General features: G+C 40.0%; 1 long non-coding RNA gene across 1 annotated transcript; it reads left to right on the top strand.

Annotated features, from left to right (window-relative positions):
* The first annotated feature begins 1,417 nt into the window (after positions 1 to 1,417).
* On the top strand, positions 1,418 to 2,616 carry LOC147898729 (uncharacterized). Its single transcript, XR_015541605.1, has 2 exons — positions 1,418 to 1,742; positions 1,889 to 2,616. It is a non-coding gene; the product is annotated as an uncharacterized LOC147898729 (long non-coding RNA).
* The last annotated feature ends 4,463 nt before the right edge of the window (positions 2,617 to 7,079 follow it).

The raw sequence follows: 7,079 nt of genomic DNA on the forward strand, positions 1-7,079 counted from the left end.
TGGACCATTGTATATGCTCTATTCCATTGCTACATTATGTGTGGCACTTATGTCTTTGGTTGCATCCCTCCTCATTGCCATCTCATCCCACTAACCCATGCTTCCCTCATATCATCTATCTCCTCCTCCTCTACTCTGCCATGTCCAGGAGTAGACTTGAATACATAGAGCTTTGTGTCGTGTTGCTGAGCTCGATCCATCCCTGTTTCCCATGGTATCATCCCCTCCTACTCTCTAATCTGACACAATAAGGACTCTCTAAGCCGTCGCATCTCCATCAAATATAGGCCAACACATAATTGGTCCTAGAAGTGAATCATCTAAGAGAGAGGCCCAAAATCATGTGCCTTCTAAAAGAGATAGTGATAATGTCCTTGGATCTCATAGTAAGCTGTGCAAGTACATAGGAAATGCTCCTCTATCTCTATCTCTCCCAAAGTGCATAGTCTACAAATCTACTACTTTCTAGGTGTACTTCTGGCTCTCTCTACCTCAATCCTCAGCTCATGGGATGAGACCTACATCTATCCGATGGAAATCTTGAGGGTGTGTGAGACTTTCCTATCCTCTAGATACTAGGGTCACTCCATCCTTTAATACTTTGAAAAAGTGGTTGCAGTAGAATTGGACCTTGGTGGGGGAACTCTTTAGTTCTCCCCCCAAATTCATGATGTATAGAGCTCGAGTAGGTCCAACTGTATGATATGGTTGATCTCATCTCGTGGGACCAAGTGATCGGGGGCAGCCAAGCTGTACTGAAAGTGGGGGAGATGGTCCATTTGAATACCTTGGCTACAAATCCATCTGGAAATGCATGCATACTAGGCCATGCAAACCCCACTATTAGCTAGTCATATAGATGACTCTAGTGTGACCCGCGGTAGTCTCCCTCTAGGTAGAGCCCAGACCTTATGAAGTTAAGTGTGACCATCTAGAAGATGGCATCAATCTGGAGTGGTGTCATTTCAAACTCTGCTTGTATGATCTGGTGGGGGATTGGGGGCTTACTTTGAATCATCCTAGATCCCATAGTCAGCTACAACCTCTTGAAATGCTACCACTCAGTTGTTGCCAGGTCAACTCCCTAAAAGTGTGCTACATACATGGCTATCAGCCTCACCAATGTGTCAAATAGCCATCCCTTCATTGGTGCTCCTGGAAATGTTCATGAAAACTCTGCTCCTCTAGTCGAGCTAGAGCTCCCTACCCTTGTATCGATCGTGCCATGGTTGCATGAGTCCTTGTGAAGACTAGAACCACAAAGATGTATGATCTCGAGTGGCTCCCCTCGATTGAAATCCAATCTATTCTCCATGTACAAACTCACATTTACTAGATAGCACAATATGACATTTACTAGATAGCTATATAGCAAATACAATTCTCAACACAAAGAGGTTCGTTCTATCTAATGAATTTCCTAGTTTGGAAGAAGTTAACTATAAAGGGATTGGTCAAAAGTTCCTTGAGACAGCCAATCTGATTTAGGGAACCAAAAGCCTTGCTGATTGCATTCTGAGCTTATGTCCTTTTCCCACGGTTGAACAAGAGCGGCTTGCCGACTGCACAGTGATTTGCTTCCATGAAGTGGCAAATCGGCCATCACAAGATCTGTGACCTTGTTGAGGAGAAGCGCTCTGCTCGGGTGGCACTGATGCAACTGAATTTGAGGATTCTAAGCAAATCCTCTTGGTTCGTCTCTCTATTTGTGGGCTTGAAGGTCTTTGATGCAAGTTATGAAGGTATTTTGCAGGCTCTATGATCCGTCAGTCATTCTTGCGCAGGCTCTACGATCCGTCAGTCGATCTTTTGACAGTTCTTGGTGCTATCATGGACTTGCTCAACCAAATCCCAATATCCCCTGAGAAAATTACTTGCGGTTGTGCAGGGTAGCGCTATTTGCACCACAATTGCTTTCTTGTTCTCATTGATTGTGATATGACGGCCATCAGTATCTTGCTGAATGAAGATTTCAATGGCTCTTTAACAATGCGATCTTGAAAGGGACTTGATCCAAAATACACGAATCGTGTTTCCTTGGAAGCCAAGCAGGATATTGTACAAGTAAAGAGAAGAGTTTATGAGCACTCAAGTTTAAGGTTTGTGCGATGCCCGTTTGGTCAGGTAGATTTGTTTCGCTGGAGCATTGTGGGACAAGACCTGTGCTTTCTTTTCAGCAGTCTCTCATTTTGTGAGCAGCCGCATTAATCCAAAGTCTTCTGATGCATCATCAAACTATTACACATGAAGCGCATCTAATCAAAGGGTGTGATTCTGGAATAGCGGCAACCGTCCATGATCCTTGGACTAGCAGAAGCAACTGTTTGTCCTCCTTATTATATGGTTGAAGTTTGGAGATTTAGATCTTCAAATATGGTTGTCGACTAGGTGCTGGAGTCGCATGAGAAGGGGATGGATGCTGTGGGTACATGAACAGCACGACACCGAATTCTCCAACGTAATAAAAAGACTTTTGATTCAACCTCAATTCTTGCAATTCATAGAGTGGCAGGTCTGCATTTTATAGTTGATTTTGAGAGTGAAGGAGAATGGAGTTTGGCCAGACTGCTCCTTGAATGAGAGGAATATGCGCTAAATCTACAACCAATGAAGTATTACGGGTTGATGTGCCTTCAATGTTTGGATTTTAGATTATTCTGTAAATTTGTAAATGAAGATTATGATCATCAATTGAGAATCCCATTTTAGTTCTAGACACTAAAGACCAGCTTGTTGACAGCAACGCAGCTAGCCCATAAATGCTTTGGAAAGTGACGACGAGAGCTCTCATTTCTGTAATCCTGCACCTCTATATTTTTTTTCTCAAATTTGCAATCCATCATGGAAGATCAAATGAACAATGAAATCAGCATATGGAGGTCCGCTTGATGACAAAGATTAGAAGTTTTTGTTGCATTATGGAGCAGTGGAAAGCTAAGTTCATCAAATTTCAAGACAGGAAAATTTACAGATTTGGATCCAAGATCAAACAAGCAGATGCAGTTTCAAAAACTATCACAAGCTGAAGAGATTATATTAGTTTTCAATCTTTTTGTTTCCAACCATTGGAGAAGGCTGGCTTTTTGGGTTGAGATTTATATCCAGAAGGTTGGGAAAAATCTGACAAAACTTAAGTCAACAACTTGCATAACTAAATCTGATAGTCTGTCTAGTCTGTCTTTTAGGAAGATGATAGAAATTCAGGTCTCCTCTCGCTACAGTTGCCTGGGATTAGGAAGACTGAAGTTGCCTACAGTTGTCGGGAGACAGTCCGACACAGTTTCAAATGACAAATTCTAAAGTTCAACCGGTCTGAAGCATAAATCCAAAGTCTGCACAAATTGAAGTATGTTATTTAAGGTAAATATTCAACAAAAAGTTTCACTATTTTCTGATCATCATGGCAAAGTCAAAGCAAAACAAGTGTCGGAGGATGCATTGTTTGTTGTCTACAAAATTCTGATCATATGGAAAAGGATTCTTATCTAAATTTGTGCAAGCATTGCAAGCAACATGGTCACCGGAGGAAATATTGTCCTTCACTTTTGGATGACAAATTCTATGAAATCTTTTCGGCTTTATGTGAGGCAAAGTCTGATTGAAAGGTTAGGAAGTTATTGGATAAACTCTAGGGGTATTCCACTTTGCTTGAGAAGGCAAACTCTTGACATACTAAATTCCATTGAGGTGATTGGAGATCTAATCAGCATATGAATGCCATCTTAGAGCTTCAACAAAGAGTTCAAGTTTTGCAGTTTGAATATATGCATGAAGAAAATGATGTTTCTAATTCCGACTCAAATTCCAACTATGATTTCAAAAATAGTGGTAAGAATTGCAATGATAATTCAGCTATTTTTGTTCATAATCAAATGGATGCAAATGTTTAAGACCCGATTGGACATCTAGTTCAAACAATCGGACAACAGTCTGATGACAATCCGCAACAACAAGCAACCCAAACGGTGGAACATCAATTTCGATCAGTCCGAAAGTAATTCTACAAGGTCTGAAAGCAACAAAGGTGTGTATGAGGACTATGCAATGCCAATCAGTTCTAGATTTTTCCATGGACAAATGGATCAGCAAGAAAATGGTTGTCAGAAGATGACAAAGATTCGAAAGATGATTACTGTATGAAAGAAGATGATGAAGAGTCATATGATGAGTATGCATGCTTTGCATTTGCAACGTCTTTTGCTATTGATTTTATGTGGAAGCACTTTCTTTCATCTGTCATAGCTTGTGTTGAGCATCTCTACATGACCATGACCATGACCATGAAGAGCTCCTTTATGGTGGCATTAGGAGTCTGTGACTTCTTGGATTTAATTTCACCTTTCTTCTTGTGGCCCACCTTCAGTCAACAATCCTTTGCAAAGTGTTTCGCATTGTTGTAAGTACATCTCCCAATGATTTCTGCAAGTGGATGCTTGTTTTGGTTAGAGGAATTTCACTAGCTTTAAGAATCTTTAAAATTCGATAACTTGCACAAGGCATGCTTATAGTTTTCTCATTATCAAGGGGCGATGGTAGCAGCAAAGGATTGGACTTGCTCTAAAGTATGAGCATGGAGGGGTTGCATTTGAGCGTTATCATGTTTATGATTAGAAGGCATAACCATCCTTTATTTTGTTAAAGAGTGGCACCTTATCTTTTAGGACAGGCAATGCAAATCCATGAGTAATGCATAGAACAAAGAGAAAATCCATCCAAATGCAATCATTGAGGAGCTTGACTACAGAAGCCCTTATAGCAAAGAAGGTTTGGGATATGTTTTTCATTCTGAAGCAAGTCAAAGCAATGAAACTGATGTTGATTCTGATTGTTATGCAATTGATTACGCAAAGATTGCAAATTCTATGTGTGATGATGATGATATTAAGAGTATGCAGCAAGCTCAAATGTGAGTATTTTTCCTATTTGGGATGAACCAATGGATCAACAATCAAAGCCAGAAATGAATCTATGGTTTGATGCTAATGATAAAGACAATATTTTAGCTTGTGATGTTTTTGATGTTGATATTCAAGTTGATAAATATATATGTGAAGAGGATGCTGTGATTCAGTAGTTTCTTTTGTCCCTTGAGCATGAGTATGCCTTGTTGGAAGGAGTTTGTTCAAGCACAAAGCCAACCAGAAGGAGTTGAGAAGGTAGTGATGCAAGGAGGACAAAAAGAGGAGTAGCCCAAAAGCAAAACAAGCCAAGAGGAACCCTCTCTATCCCTAAACCTCACACCAAGAAGACCCAATGGTTTGCAAGATTTTGATGTACTCAAATCCATAAGAGATAAAGATGATGTATCTAATCAAGTTCAGCTCTCATTATCATTGAGTAACATGCCACAGAAGCAAGTAGTATGGAGTACATACCTATGTCAAGAGGCTAATTCAATTATCATTTAAGATGGATTTTGCTTAGGTGGGATCAGGTATTTCAAGACAAATGTAGGTACAATTGATAACATGGGGAGAGAGACACAGAGAGGAGTGCACATGATATGGCCACATGCACACTATGTTGTATTGAAGATAAACATGAATATATGCATGAGTACCCCTTAGGGTTAGGGTTAGGTTTTGTCCCTAATGCCTTATCTAGATGGTGCAATTTACACCATCCTTAACACCCCCTCTTAAATTGCACTAGGTAAGTAGAAGGTGCATATACAAGACCTTTTTGTGGATTTCATTTGGTGCATATGATAGCATGCAAATCTAAAAAGAAAATTGAAAAGAATCAAAGTAGTATGTGCATGTGTAAGCACTTACTAGATCTTGTACATAACGTGCATTTCCCCCTCTTAAGTTGTGGGTGTCATCCTTCATCTTTGGGAATAAAACCTAGAAGATAGATTGAAGGAAAGAGTAAGGAAATATGCAAAAAGTAAAGTCCATGTGGATCAAAGACTAATCGATCAAAAGATGACTGTGTGATGGTGTATATCGCTGAATGCCAAAAATGTCAAAGCTAAGCATGTCATGAGTCACCATGGACTATGTAGATGCTATGAAGAAGAGGCATCTGTATATGAAGCTAGTCAATGTAGCTGTGAAGATGTGATCCAGTAGGTTATGACATACGAGGGTGTCACCAACCCAATAGACATCAACGTCGAAGGTATGCTGCAGTAGAGTAATCTTTGTCATATGATGTGGGATCATAAAAGATTGCATAGACTCTGTGCACAAAGCTAAAAATTTGGGTCCAAATGTGTGGGTATGATACACTACTCTACTGATGAGAGGCCTATAAAATTAACAAGGTACAACAACTTGTCAAACTTGAATGTCCAATTGTCATGAGCTAAAGGTCATCAAATTCTTGTCAAGAAGGAGATAACATTATAAAGGCCTAGAAGACTAAAATACAACGAAAAAATCATAAGATATCCCTGAGGCATATGCGGTGCCAAATGCTGATGTAGGGATAGATTTATAGTCTTAGATCCAACCATACTGATCTACATCAAGTAAGGATTGTCTACTATAGCCATAAGTGCATGCTAAAATGCTGAGGATCCAACCATACTAATCTACATCAAGTACGGACTCTATACTATAGCCATAAGGGCATGTTGAAACACTGACATTCCCTAGGTTGCACTATGGCTAAACCTAATGATGTCCACTGTATTGGGGTACGATTGCGCTGATGCATAAATATCCTTGTGATGAGGAATGATCTGCTGATTGAAAGAGGTGGTGATAACTAGATCCAAGGGTGGTAAAATGTGGCATAGCTGAGCTGATGCTGGAATTTCTTGTAGACTGATTTATTGATCTGTATTAATCATGGAAACCATGTCCAAGGTATGCTCTATGTCAGAAGTAAAAGCATTAGTGATGAATGCTAGAATGGAATCACCTGAAGAGATGAATACACTGTGGCATGTATCTCTGCATGATGCTAGAGATGTGAGTGCCTCACACTGAGGACTTACCTACAATTGAATAGTTGCATGATCACTGCTCTGCTGAACTCCTAATGTGTATCTACATCATCTGGTGTGACAATAAATGGAGTCGAATCCATGCATTAATGTGATGGCTGGACATCACTAGAATCAGACTATG

This window comes from Dipteris shenzhenensis, chromosome 9, assembly GCF_047967505.1.
Source record: "Dipteris shenzhenensis isolate YYH24624 ecotype China chromosome 9, Dip_SZ_1.0, whole genome shotgun sequence".
In the NCBI taxonomy this organism is placed as follows: Eukaryota; Viridiplantae; Streptophyta; class Polypodiopsida; order Gleicheniales; family Dipteridaceae; genus Dipteris; species Dipteris shenzhenensis.